The sequence below is a fragment of the Brachycentrus maculatus genome, unplaced genomic scaffold (assembly GCF_059751285.1).
Source record: "Brachycentrus maculatus isolate JH-2025_06_01 unplaced genomic scaffold, ASM5975128v1 h1tg000142l, whole genome shotgun sequence".
In the NCBI taxonomy this organism is placed as follows: domain Eukaryota; kingdom Metazoa; phylum Arthropoda; class Insecta; order Trichoptera; family Brachycentridae; genus Brachycentrus; species Brachycentrus maculatus.
The window spans coordinates 1,228,211-1,244,098 of NW_028280895.1; the positions used below are offsets into that span (position 1 = coordinate 1,228,211).

Genomic DNA, 15,888 nt, shown 5'->3' on the forward strand with positions numbered 1-15,888 from the left:
TGACGCACTCGCTCGCGAACAAAGTCACATCTTTGGAGGACCACTACTGGACTCCGAGAAGGTGAAGCTCCGACCACCAAGACAGGTCGTGAGTTACATGACTCACGTAGGTCTTGGCAGTGAGATGTAATACAGAGGGAGGTCACAATAGACCTAATATGGTCGTGGTGACATAAGGGATGCAAGACCTCAAAAAAAAATATATTGCGAACAAGTATTTGTAAAAATCCGCCTCCATAGTGTAGTGGTTAGCGCGCTAGGCTACCATGCTGGAGGTCCCGGGTTCGATTCCCAAGAGGGTCAAAATAAATATTTGTGATTTTTCAGTCTAATATTTATTAAAATAATGTGATCCTGGACTGGTACCTGAAGCGGAAGGCTTATCACCTTTCCTTTGTGTATTTAACGATCAAGATAACACTGCTTATACGATGCAGTGCCCTATGCACCATTGGGGTGCGGATAAGGGTTAGAAGAAGATTTGTAAAAAAGTATTTGGACATACTCAAAATGTAGTAAACAAAGTAATTGCTTTAAATATTAATTATATTTAGAAAACAGTAAAGCGACTCTCTTAAAGGTTGAGAAGCCTGCCCGCAGAGTGTCAAATGTCAAATGATCTGTTTAGAGACACTAATTGGAAGACAACGCACATCTCAATTTTGAGTGAATTTCATTCATGAACGCAGATGAGTTGAGAGCAATTGCTGCTGTTTAATTGTCCATTGAACAAGGGATTCTGGGAACACTGACTCACTGAACAATACAATGGATCATTATCAGACGGGAGGAATACCTAATTTAACATACTCAACCTATAAAGGATTGTATTAGACTCGTGCAGTGTTTGTAACAGCCGATATAATCAATATTTTCATTCATAATTTTCTTGTGGAAAATTCGCCTTCGTAAATACGTAATTTTCGTAAGTTGGTAATGAATGACGTCACAGAAACGATGGGCTCATTTTAATATAGCTAACATTGCTAAATTATTGGCGGCTGAATTTGTTGATATATATGGTCCACCCTCCCACCCCCCTTCCCCTCATATCTGTATAACACAGATGGTAGGGTAGTGGTAAACAAACAATCCACACTACTACTATTACTTTACTTACTTATAACCCTTAGCCGCACCCAATGGTGCATAGGGCACTGCATCAAATTGAAGCAGTGTTATCTTGATCATTACTTACATGAAGGCAAGGTGATCACTCTTGCGCTTCAGGAACCAGTCCAGGGTAATATTAAATAAATATTGCAGCGTAAAAATCAGTAATATTATTTTTCCCCCCCCTGGGATTAGAACCCGGGACCTCCAGCGCGGTAGCTAAACACGCTGACCATTGCACCACGGAGGCGGACAACTACTACTACTACTACTATTACAGCTATATAACCCATAGACAATAAACCATATGACGTTATAAAACGTTCAATGACGGAAATTTGGTGGCCTGCCGGCGTACCCAAAATACCTTATGCGGCCCTTAATGCCTTTTGAGTTTGACACCCTAGGTCTAAACGATAAAAGCAATGTTATCTTACATTCAAAATACGAAAGAAAGGATATCAGTCTTACGCTTCAGGTACCGGTCCAGGGTAATATTCAATAAATATTATAGGGAAAAATAATTTATTAATTTGATCCGGGACCTTCAGCGCAGTAGCCAAACATATCGCTCACTCCTTTCAAGAACGTCATAAATCAAAAATTGACAATTTTCAGTTGTGCATGTTTTCGGAATGCCCAGAAAATGTACTTTATCACAGCAAAAGAGGCATATTTTAAACTTAATATTTACCCGCTACAGAGCAGAAAGTGTTATTTTTGCATTTTGAAAAACAAGGTATTGTTTAATTATTTTTTTAAATATCCTAAATATTTTCAAATGGTGAAAAAACCTTCAGGTTTTACGTAAAAAGATCTGTTGCACAGTAAATAGTTCAATAAGTTGCTTGATATTTATTTTTAATACATTGTATTATTTTATTTATTGTTTCGGCATTAACTTTGTGGTAAGACATGTTACAATGATTAAAGAAAACACTTGAATGAGTTGAGAAATGAGTGAAGTGAAACTCATTTCACTCTCATAAATTAAAATTATTACACCTTGTTCCATATAAAGGCCAAATTATGAATTATCTTGAAAATTTAGAAATCCAAAAAAACCTGAATTCTAATAATAATTTATTAAATAATATATTGTTTCAAAATTCTTCAACATTGCTTTCCATTTTTCCTTTGTTTTCAAACTCCGTCCCTTGACTAACCCCTTCCCCTTACTTTCCCCTCTCCTTATTTATAGAACAATTTTATATTTTATATTTTAGTTACTATACAGACCTGAATGATGGAAGTTTAACTTCTGAAACATGTAGTCTATAATAAAACTCAAGTGGTAAAAAACGAAGTTTTTTCTTTAATCATTGTACATTGTATTATATTTTTCACTTTAAAAACATTCTCCAGAAAAATCAAGTTTTTTGATTTTTGACGTTCTTGAAGGGAGTGAGCGATATATAATTTTATATTATTTTTTGACATCTCATCAAAGATGAAGAAGAATATGGAAGTCTGGGCATTTACGGGGCTGACGACCGTCATAGGCTGGTTTAAGTGATCACTTTACACACGTGTAACATTCACCAATTCTACCCATTATTGACAACCACCACTCAAATTCTTGGAAGTTCAATATATATGAACCAATTTAGAAACCTTGTTCTTGAATCACTAGAACTTCACTAGAGACATCTATTGGTGAGATGTAAAGAAGCTTTTTACTAAGCAGAAACTCTTATATTAGTATTTCTTTATACATATGACTAAATTGGCACAGTCTGATATGTGGCAAAAAATTGTATATACTTACTAATTATTATAAAAACTGTTCTAATTTTTTTTCCTCGTAAACAATTAATGATTCATTATATTTTTTGTAACCGAATGAACTCGACTTCGCATAATTTGTTGGTGATTTGTCAATATCCCATATCTAACAATTGGACAATATAGCATTAGTAATTTTTCAGTCCGCCTCCGTAGTGTAATGGTCAGCACGCTCGGCTATCGTTCTGGAGGTCCCGGGTTTGATTCCCAAGGGGGGTATAATAAATATAAGTGATTTTTTCACTCAAATATTTATTCAATATTACCCTGGACTGGTACCTGAAGCGGAGGGAGGATCACCTTTCCTTCATGTGTAAACGATCAAGATAACACTGCGTTTATATGACGCAGTGCCCTATGCACCATTGGGGTGCGGATAAGGGTTTTATTATATATTATAATTTTTCATGTTTTTTTTTTGTTGAATGTGACATACTATCCTCAACGGTGGACAAAATGTTATTTTTCATATTATTTTTTGACATCTCATCAAAGATGAAGAAGAATATGGAAGTCTGGGCATTTACGGGGCTGACGACCGTCATTGGCTGGTTTGAGTGATCACTTTACGCACGTGTAACATTCACCAATTCCACCCATTATTGACAACCACACTACTCAAATTTTTAAAAGTTCTATATATATGAACCAATTTTGAAACATTGTTCTTGAATCACTAGAACTTCACTAGAGACATCTATTGGCGAGATGTAAAGAAGCTTTTTATTAAGGAAAAACTCTTATATTAGTATGTGAGGTCCGAATCCTGGATTATAATCACACACATGAGAAATGCCAGAAAATACTATTTTCATTTCTATTATTTAAGCTTATAATTTGACCAGATAATTTATTTACAACATATTCAGTGTGTCCAAATACTTGTCTACAAAATCTGGATTATCTCCAATTACAGGAGTTATTTTCTCTCCTTATCATTCATCATTCACTTTGTTTAATATCACTTAAAAGCTTTACTTCACGATTTCGGATTTACGAAACATACCGGTTTCGGATTAATCATTCGTTTAAGTCGTCAAATAATTCATCTAAACTCTCCTTATCATTTATCAATATAATTTGTCAATATAATTATTTATTTATAATGAAATAATATAAACATAAGTCCTGTAATTGGAGATAATCCAGATCTTTCACTAGAGACATCTATTGGTGAGATGAAAAATAATTCCTATAATTGGAGATAATCCAGATTTGTGAAGTATTTGGACACACTCAAAATGTTGTAGACAGAATGTTTAGTGTATAAAGTAATTAGCTATTAAATTTGGCTTTTATATTCTGTAACTATTCTGTAACTTTTTTAAGGCCCAATATTTGATAACTCGCAACGTAATTTTCTTTGAACCCAAATAACATTTGAAGTAATTGAATTTTTTTCTCAAAACACCGTTTTTGTATTGAAAAAATAAGTTTTTCTTTGAAATCAATGTACGGTTTTGAAAAGAAAAGCGTTATTAAAAGGTAAGGTGTTAAAAAAAAAATCCATACATATTCTCAAAAACAAACAAAAATTAATTCACATTTTTCTTCAAAATTGAGCGTGAGCACACGACCAGCCCTGAGCGAGGCCGAACGCATTCCGGTTAAAACGCTTTAGACAAGCTTGAGATCTAAGCCTTAGCGGTGATTATGTTCAGATAGGTGGCATTGGCGGATCACTGACAGCACGTATGTAGGTACGTTGCAAAAAACTGGTTCCGAAACCAGTTTTTATACCTTCAGTTTAAAATATGTGGTCAAATTATAGAACATGTGTAGTTTGCAGTTGGACCGGTATAGCCAGGGTTGGCATGTTCGAACCACGTGTTGTAAACAACGTCTAAAATACGTGGTTCTGATCACGTTTAAAGCATTAAAAAAAATTACAGAAAATTTACAATTTGACATGTATCTTTTTTTAATAATTCAACTACATATTTATATATAATACAATGAAACCATCTTCAAACCCTCATTTGCACCCGATGGTGCATAGGGCACTGCATCATATAAACGCAGTGTTATCTTGATTGTTAACACGTGAAGGAAAGGTAATCAGCCCTCCGCTTCGGGTACCAGTCCAGGGTAATATTGAATAAATATTAGAGTGAAAAAATCACTTATATTTATTTGACACCCCCCCTGGGAATCGAACCCGGGGCCTCCAGAACGGTAGCCGAGCGCGATGACCATTACACTACGGAGGCGGATAAGTAAAGTATTGAAAAATGAACGCATTGTGAAATAAAATTTATTAATATCAAAAATAATATATCTTAGTATGTTCATCTTCTATAGACTCCTATACTATTGAACCGATTGCGATGAAGCTTGCAAGAGTTACTGTGTGCATGATCACGGAGGTTTCTGTAAAAAAACGGGTGAAAAAATGGTAACGGGAACAGAAATATGCGTTAAACTATTTTCACATTATTACGGTTTTCATACACCATTTTGACATTTGGCAACACAGAAGAATCTCGCTTGGTTTATTTGCCAGGTTTTTGTTCCAAATACAAATAGTATAAAGATGTGTCCTGTTTGATAGATTAGAACAGTGCTCCGCAACCGGTGTGCCGTGGCACAATGGTGTGCCGTGAGCAGGATTCAGGTGTGCCGCGGCCAAATTCAATGTAATTGACATTTTTTATTTAACATTATGTAATTAAATACAAAAATAATTGGTCATTAATAACACACAATGACAAATTATTTTTCATAACATCGTCTTTTATTTCAAAATTATAATATAATTATAAATACATAATTTTTCAACGTATTTTATGTATTAATTTTAAAATCAAACACAGATTTTTAAGTCTACTAAGTTGTATTTTATTGTGAAAAAACACATAAAAATTAATATTATGACAATTGTTTAGCTTAGTTATGGTATTTTTAATCAAATGCGAGGCGAAACAATTGTCACAATATAAATTTTTATGTGTTTTTTAACAATAAAAAACAATTTGACTAAAAAGATCGATGTTTGATTTAACAATTAATGTATAAATTAAAATAGAGTGCTACAAATTAAAAGCCAAATCAATAAATAAATTTTCGATGGTCTATATATTTAAACTTTAGGTGTGCCGTGGAATTCTAGGAAGAATTTTGGTGTGTCGCAGGTGAGAAAAGGTTGCGGAGCACTGGATTAGAATATGCGTAGCTATACCGCTTCACCTAGGGAGGTACAATTTATTCATGCGTTCATCAAATGAAACACATTTTTAAAAATTTGTATTTGGAACAAAATTTTATTTAAAAGCAAAGGAAGTGAGATTCTACTGTTTTTTCAACTGCCAAAATGGTGGAATATCAAAAATAATTTCGAAAATAGTTTTCAAGGGGAAATAAACAATAATATATGAAAAATATTTTGAGGAAAGGGTAAATGATTGTTTGCAGTATAGATATACAGTGAAACCTGTTAGATTGAATACCACTAGTGCACTAAAAAAACGTTCAATGTAAGGAGGTGTTCAATTTAACAGGTAAATAAAAAATTATAGAGAGGAATCCAACGGTACCAGGAACGCTAAAAACGGACACAATTACGCTATCAAACCAAGTAAACCAAGTAGGCAGACTATATTACCAGATAGATTTTTTGTGAATATACTTTTTTATCAATAACCAAAGGTGAAAGAATAAAAAAAGTAAAGGGGGACAAAGAATTTACAAATAATTAGCTTACAACATTTTGAGTGTGTCCAAATACTTGTTCACAAAATCTGGATTATCTCCAATTACAGGAGTTATTTTCATATTATTTTTTGACATCTCATCAAAGATGAAGAAGAATACGGAAGTCTGGGCAAATTATAAGCTTAATAATAAAAATGAAAATGGTATTTTCTGGCGTTTCTCATGTGTGTGATTATAATCCAGGATTCGGATCTCACATACTAATATAAGAGTTTCTGCTTAATAAAAAGCTTCTTTACATCTCACCAATAGATGTCTCTAGTGAAGTTCTAGTGATTCATGAACAAGGTTTCTAAATTGGTTCATATATATAGAACTTCCAAGAATTTGAGTAGTGTGGTTGTCAATAATGGGTAGAATTGGTGAATGTTACACGTGTGTAAAGTGATCACTTAAACCAGCCTATGACGGTTGTCAGCCCCGTAAATGCCCAGACTTCCATATTCTTCTTCATCTTTGATGAGATGTCAAAAAATAATATTTAGCTTATCTAAAATTATTTAATGTTCATTCTAACAGTGTGTAATTAAATGATAAATACTATTTTTAATGTTCAATGTTCAAAGTATAAAGCTGTTCATTCAGAAAAGGTGAATTAGTGAGAAAATTAATGTGTGTGTGTTCAATGTATATAATGTAGATAGGTGTTCATTGAGAGAAGGTGTTCAATGTAACAGGTTTCACTGTACTAATTTTTAAGACTGTTCGCCTCTGTAGTGTAATGGTCAGCACGCTCGGCTACCGTTCTGGAGGTCCCGGGTTCGATTCCCAGGGGGGGTAAAATAAATATAAGTGATTTTTTTCACTGTACTATTTATTCGATATCACCCTGGACTGGTACCTGAAGCGGAGAACTGATCACCTTTCCTTCATGGTTAACGATCAAGATAACACTGCGTTTGTATTACGCAGTGCCCTATGCACCATTAGGGTGCGGATAAGGGTTAAAAAAAAAAATTATAATTAAGAAATTTTTCTCCCCTAATATCCTCTAGACTTCTATATTTTTTATTTTGAGAAATAAAAAGACTTTGTTTTTGATCCACTCACATGTTTAGTAAAAAACCAACTAGTTTCGGCAACAACCTGTTGCCCTCCTCAGGGTTTATTTAATGACTGACTAAATTTTGTGGTTGGTTTTTAATAAAAATGTGAGTGGATCAAAAAACAAAGTCTTTTTATTTCTTTAAATAATATATCACTATGATTTACAAAGTTAATGCTTTCAATATTCAAAATATCTATATGTTTCTTTCAGGAATTATCTATCTTCAATCAATATAACATACAACGATCAACCCATTGCAATGAAATATACAGGGTTTATATCTAATCTAGAAGTAGAGATAATATCCTCCCACCCCTTCCAACAACGTCATATCGCTCACTCCTTTCAAGAACGTCATAAATCAAAAAACTTGATTTTTCAGGAGAACGTTTTTAAAGTTTAAAAATATATTACAATGTATTAAAAATAAATATCAAGCCACTTATTGAACTTTTTACTGTGCAACAGATCTTTTTAGATAAAACCTGAAGGTTTTTTCTCCATTTGAAAAATATTTGGTTTATTAAAAAAAAAATATTAAACCATACCTTTCCTTCAAAATTCAAAAACAACACTTTTTGCCCTGTAGCGGTTAAATATTAAGTAAAAATGTACCGATTTTGCTGGGATATAGTACATTTTCTGGGCATTCGGAAAACATGCACAACTGAAAATTGACGATTTTTGATTTATGACGTTCTTGAAAGGAGTGAGCGATATATCAAATAATAATAAATAATAATAAAACCCTTATCTGCACCCCAATGGTGCATAGGGCACTGTGTCATATAAACGCAGTGTCATCTTGATCGTTTACACATGAAGGAAGGGTGATCAGCCCTCCGCTTCAGGTACCAGTCCATGGTAATATTGAATAAATATTACAGTGAAAAAATCACTTATATTTATTTTACCCCCCTTGGGAATCGAGCCGGGACCTCCAGAACGGTAGCCGAGCGTGCTGACCATTACACTACGGAGGCGGACATATATCTAAACACTTGATATTTCAGAAGATCATTTTTAAAGTTTTAAAATATAATAAAATGTATTAAAAATAAAATCAAGCCACTTATTGAACTTTTTACTGTGCAACAGATTTTTTTAGGTAAAACCTGAATGTTTCTTCACACCCTCTAAAAAAATTTTTGGGGGTGTTCCTCGTATTATGGACCAGGGCTGCTTCTTTCAGTGACTGAGATGATGATTGGCGAGAAGTATCACCCAATTCTACTGGAAAAGATACTACCAGAGATATGAAAACAAAGGTCAAATGGTAATGGAATATTTCAGCAGGATTTAACCCCCTGCCACAAATCCAAAAAAATGTTGAAATTTTTCACAAAAAAACAATGAACTGTGTTGGACTGGTCAAGAATTTCGCCAGACATAAACCTAATTGAAAACCTATCGGCGATCTGTAAGAATCGGCTTTCCAAAATTGATTGCACTACGGTGGAAAAGCTAATTTTGTTAATAATTCAGGTATGGTTTCGAGACGAGAGAGTAAAATTCTTGATTTAGCCCAAATGAGATCATATTAAATAATAATTTAATTATTATGTTTTAACTTTAGATATTCGAATAAAATGAAAAACGTGCATTCGCATACGTCATAAAATTTCAGTCATCAAACGTTTTATGACGTCATATGGTTTACTGTCTATGGTTTAAAGAGCTGTAATAGTAGTAGTGTGGATTGTTTGTTTGCCACTACACTACCATTTGTGTAAGCAAATATGATGGGAGGGGAGGGGGGGGTGGGAGGGTGGACCATAGACGTCAACAAATAGAGCTGCCAATAATTTAGCAATGACACCAACATTAAAATAACTCCATCTTTCCTGCGACGTCATTCATTGCCAACTTACGAAAATAACCTTTTTTTCAAAGGCGAATTTTCCAAAAGAAAATGATGAATGAAAACATTAATTATATCGGCTGTTATAAACGAGTCTAATACAATCCTTTATAGGTTGAGTATGTTAAATTAGATATTCCTCCCGTCTGACAAAGATCCATTTATCTGCTTGATACTGTATATGTTAATTTTTACTGAATAAATTGAATCGAATTGTCCCAGCTTGCTTTATGATGGAACAATAAACAATGGCCTTGAACTTGTGATGGGCAATCCAATCAAAAAACCGAATAGAGCAACAAATCCTTCACAGGAAGTCGATATTTAATTTGGTTTCCGGATTCAATTACTCAACAGTAATCAATGCACAAATTCGGAAGTATATTCAGCATACTCAACCTATTGCTGTCGGCCAATTTTTTCATCAACCCCGGCCCTAATTAGTATCTAATTAGGCCCGTATACTAATAACAAGTAACCGCAGACCCAACTCCGATCTGTACAATGTTTTTTGGCGTCTCTCGCGCTTTACTAAAAGTAAGCAAATAGAACGCTTAGTGTTTAGTTCAATTAGTCAGCTAGATCCGATTACGACTCGACGTTGGCCGGTACACAGACGCCCACAACCTGGGCTCCCTTTCACTCCCTACACTGGGGAACTTCTAGAAAATTTGGTGATGGACTTACAGCCTTGTATTATTTAGATTGGCAGTGACAGGTATATTGAAAGCTTTTAAATGTAAATTCACAGTAAAATCGGGATACAATTTTATGTTGTTTCACATTTTCAATAAATTTCGCAACTTAGTTCAAAAAAAAAATTGCTTAGCAGGAGCAGGTCTGTCAGGAAGCCTAGATGCTTCTGTATCAGATCTGGGCATGCGGTGGGACAGCTTTCAATATAAATAGAACGCTTATATGCGTTTCCCGCTCTCTACCAACGGTATGTAAAAGACCCTTTTAAGTGTTTCCCACAAACGATGTGTTGACTCCTGATATATTTGATAATTTAACAAGAAAAATTTTAGCTGGAAAGAAATATAAACCGAGAAAAGTTGAGAATACCATCAGGTAGAAGAAAAACATAAAAAAAAGCAATGATTATCCATTATCATCAAATATACAAATATACATGTATGTACAAATATACATCAAATATACATGTATGTCTTGAATCACAAAAACTTTTCAAATAATTTAGAGAACTACATAAAAGGGTGTATCACGGAAAATAAAGAAGCCCTGACTAGCGAAACCCTTCCACATTTCAATAAAAGCCGCAAAAAATATCACGATTTTTTTTTAAATATGCGTCAGTCCTCACTTCGCTCACTCCTTTCAACAGCGTCATATATCAAAATTGTCAATTTTCAGAAGTTATTGTTTTCGGAAGTAAATTTCAAATGTTATTAAGTTATTGTTTTCGGAATGCCCAGAAAATTTACTATATTCCAGCAAAAGCGGCATATTTTTAACTTAATATTTACCCGCTACAGGGCAGAAAGTGTTGTTTTTGCATTTTAAAGAAAAAAGGTATTGTTTAATTTTTTTTTTTAAATATACTAAATATTTTTCAAATGGAGAAAAAACATTCAAGTTTTACCTAAAAAGACCTGTTGCACAGTAAAAAGTTCAGTAAGTGGCTTGATATTTATTTTGAAAACATTTTATTATTTTTTTCACTTTAAAAATGTTCTCCAGAAAAATCAAGATTTTTGATATTTGACGTTGTTGAAAGGAATGAGCGACTTGTTAGAAGTTAATTTTAGTAGTAATATTACCCTGGACTGGTAACTGAAGTGGAGGGTTGATCAATTTTTTATTCACGTCTTAAAGATCAAGATAACACTGCATTTATATGATGCAGTGCCCTATGTACCATCGGGTGTGGATGAGGGTTTGAAGAAGAATAGAATACTGTACTAATACTCAAGAAATGGAGCACAGGATTGATCTCTTTGCCTCCGTATAACTCACAATCAAGTTGACACCGCATCACCCCAGCATAATACCCTTTGCATTATTGGATAAAGGTAGAAAAAATGTAACATTGTAAATAATATAAATAAATATAAAAAATATGTAATAAAAATTAAAGAATTAAGTTGCATCATTGGTGGCAACTAAAAATTGTTTTTTTAAATATTAACTTTTTTTTAAATAATAAATTGCTATTAAAACTTTTAAAACGAACCATTTCGACTAAGTTCAGAATAACGCGAGAGTTCAATGTTACCTAGATTTATTGCACTTACCGCGATAGATAATATTATGATAACATGATGAAACTTACCGTTATTTCGATACCGGGTTTGATATAACACTTAATAAAATATGTTTATAGGACTTTTCACGTAATTAAAGAGATAATCTCTTTTATCCAATGTCAGCAATCAGGACGGAAACAATATATTTACAAGAAAGAACATGCGTCGTCACTATTACACAATATTACACAATAATATGAAATGTCAAAACAAATTAACCTAATTTCGTATTCAAATTATACACATCTATTGACAAGAGCAAAGCAAATTACACTTTATAACTGAAATACTAGAAATTCCAAACTTCCAACGTTTCAATTTACATTGTAATTTTACTTTATTTGTAATATATTGTCGCAGGTAAAATATTTTAAAAATACCTTCGCGAAAATTGACAGCGAATTTCAAAATTGACATTGACAACCCCGCGGGATAAAGAATATTGCAGATTTCCTCATTACCGACATTTCTTTCTGAAAGTCAAAACAGGGTTGCCAATTGATACCGGTTTTTAAACGGAGATTCCCGCTTTTAAATAGTTCAATAAACATGGAAGTGCCTAGATACCCATCGAAATTACTAATTTTTATCCTCTGACCCTAAACTCATCGAATCGACGCGATTTAAACGCGATTGTGATTATATTAAGATGGGTTCATCAGTTATGTGTTCCAGATTCATGGATATAGATGTGTAATATCTGTGATTAGATGCAAATGATGTAAGCGAAGAAGTTTAGGATGAAAGACATTAGTGTCTAGGAAAGAAAATAGAGGAAGAAAACGAGAAAAACAGCAATGGCTGCGGCACTCGGGGTTTGCTTACCTCTACTCGTATAGTTAATAGTGTACTGTTAGTATGCAAAGAAAAGATATAACTTTTATCCAAGAAACAAACTGAAGAGTAGAAAAGAGATTGATTGAAAGAAGAAGTCCTGGTGAAGAAGAGATATAAACCAAACTAAAATTCAAACATGCCGGCGATATCAAAATATTTAAAAATTTACCAAAAAATACGTATCGTATAATTATTAAAAGTGACCGGAAAATTATAGATTCATATAAAAAATGGGAGTTTTCGCAATATTTTTAACTTAGACAAATAACCATTTAAGTAGATTTTGACCTGACCTTAACAATACAAAGATAATTTTGCATATTCTACCGCGAATATTCACATGATTTTTCAAAAGTGATGAACTGTATTTCGACTAATTATATTCCTAGGCATCACGAACCCAAACCACGGTGTATCAGCAATGCAGCTGAAGCTTGATGCAGAGGGTTTATGGGCACTAGGGTACAGAAATAAATAAACAAAAAAAAACTTTTGTCATAGCATGTGACACTAATTTTGCTATATCTTTATATCCACAATATCCGTGCGCCTTATCATTATTTTATCAGCGTTAGCGTTCGTGTTTTTAGTATCTTTACTACATTTCTGGACTCTACATGTTGTATCCAGGGGTGCTATAGCCAAGCAACTTTCAAATATCTTAAAGAAATAAATATTATGAACATTATAATTCTCCGGTCGAAATCGTGTTGATCTATTTAAGTTTGAGGGTATATCCCTGATATGGGAAAGTTATAAAGCATTCTCAAAAGCAACCACTTTTGGCTTATTTTGACTGGGAAATCGAGCTAGTTATTTTATCATTATATCCTGGGAATATATTGGAGTCTTCCTGAATGTTTTGACATTTACTTATTTATATTTTATTATTACGTATAACATAAATATTATATAACAGATGAGTACAAATTTGCCGTCGAGTTTAATTTAAGTGTCGTGAATCTTAATCTTATCGGAATTGTATTGTATTAATCGTATTGGGTTGTGGTCCAGAATATTGTCATCTTTCTTTAAAAAAAAATCGATTCCTCTTCTTAAATATTGAGTTAATTTTTTAAATTAATAACAAAAGAATCAAAATAAATCTCAGTCGATTAATGAAAATGATTCTATACGGTAGCTAACATGTTAACTATTAGTGTAAATAACTTTGATTTTACATCTTTTCAGTAAAAAAAATATTATTCATCGATTATTTTTTAAATTCAGAAAATTTATTTAAATTTTCTGATAATACAAATCGACAATTGATTTGAATATACACAGTAACTTCTGCATATATTCCATGCTTAAATATTTGAAGCTCATACGAGTTTGTAATTTGAACAAAATAATATAGAAATAAAGTTAATCGATAATATATAATATACACAACACACGTGTGTTAAATTTGGGTGCTAAAAATCTATGAAAAAGTTGAGTATACTGTTTAAGTCTGTGATGTGTTCGTCTACACAACAATTACTTATTGTACTCAATAGAAGGAATATTTTATTAGTTAGCTATATTATGAAAAATTAAATTAGCATACATTTAAAAAGGATAAAAGAACTGACTAGAATATGTAATGTGAGCGAAAGTTTGGTAAAGAATTTGCATACAGTTGAGTCTGTGTCTCTACTAAAATTGATGACATTTGGTTTAACCCTGTTTTGTGGAGAAACATACGCGTATTTTTTTAAATAAAGGAACAATATAGGATAAGTCACATTATAATAATTCTTTAAACCCTGGTATCATTTGACGTAATTCAATTGTTTGTTAAAAAACCGTTTTTGTATTGAAAAAATGTTTTTTTTCGAATTAAATAAATGGTTGTGAAAAATGAGTTATTGAAAGATTTAAAAAGAGTTTAAAAAAATGAAAAAAGTATTTTTTCAATACATTTTCTAAAAAATATATAAATTTCAAAATATATATTATTTTAAATCATCTGTAGAAACAGACCGGTTTTTCGCGCAGTCGTTCGCAAACTAAATCATCCAGATATCGAGTTACCCCTTAATAAGCGAAAACTCCCGTTTTGTCAGATTATTCTAGCATAAATTTTAAAAGGCTTTTTTGTAGCGGGAATTTTAGAGTTTTTTTTTAATTTTCACTGTCACCACACAAAAGCCTCGCGGTTTTCCCGGCATCAAATTTCCGTGAAAATGTCGCTCGTTTGCAGGCTCTTTCACAGACAAAAGTGCGGGAATTTAAAAGGTTAAAATCGGTATTTTTCAAATCACGGCTGACTAATAATGCTTTATCGCGAAACGAGGCCGAGATATTCGCAATTTGGTCGCGAATGTGGAACGCGAGAGATTATACATACTCGTAATATATGTTTACCTCTTACTGACGACAGACGAGACGTCAACTCGGTACAGACAATTTTTTCAACTGAATAGCGATTTAGCAAATGCCGCTGACGCCACTGATTGACATGGATATGACGGCTCAAATTATTCCAAAGAACAGATCTGGCTAAACCAACTAAATATGCTCACAAACTTTTTAAATATGGCTAAAAATGTCTCTATTACATTTGAAGCAGGGGCTCCCAAACTCTTTTGGCACACGGACCCCTTATCATAGTCAAAACTTGCCTTCCTTCTTCCTGGGTGAAAAACTAAACAAATGCAAGAAAAACTACACATTTATATTTGATGTCTTGAATGGTAGGTAAATGGTGACGTAAAGAAAAATAAAATATAAATAAAACATTTTCTGCCCGTTCGGTGTCTTATTTCAGGACTAAAAATAAAATGAAGATTGAGGCACATTATTTCTATTTTTTCATTTAAAAATTAAAAAATAATACACACCTTATCATTTATTATTTCTCTTGTTTAAATTTTATTCTCGTATAAATATCAGACCGTAAGAAGTTCATTTTAATCTTTATATGACCTGATGATGGGATGATTATTCCGAAACCGGTAGTCACGAAGTAATGTTTTTCAAAGTGGTACTACACAAAGTGAACGATGAATGATACGTAGTGATACGTATTACCATATCACAAAGTTAACAATGCTTTTCATATACAAAATAAATGTAAAAATAACTTCTGATAACTAATAACCTGGAGGTAGGTAATCCAGATTTGTGAACAAAAATTTGGACACACTCAAAATGAGTGAAGATGGCATTATTACCGTTTTATTTTTGTCATCCCATCAAAGATGCAGAAGAATATGGAAGTCTGGGCATTTACGGGGTTGACGACCGCCATAGGCTGGTTTAAGTGATCACTTTACACA

General features: G+C 32.9%; 1 protein-coding gene across 1 annotated transcript in view; it reads right to left on the bottom strand.

The window, feature by feature from the left end:
• Nucleotides 1-12,214, bottom strand: part of LOC148308990 (putative multidrug resistance-associated protein lethal(2)03659) — a 54,721-nt gene extending 42,507 nt beyond the window's left edge. The window contains exon 1 of the mRNA XM_088260742.1: nucleotides 11,812-12,214. The gene's annotated coding sequence lies outside the window, so the exon portion shown is untranslated. The remainder of the gene's footprint in view (nucleotides 1-11,811) is intronic.
• Nucleotides 12,215-15,888: the final 3,674 nt, after the last annotated feature.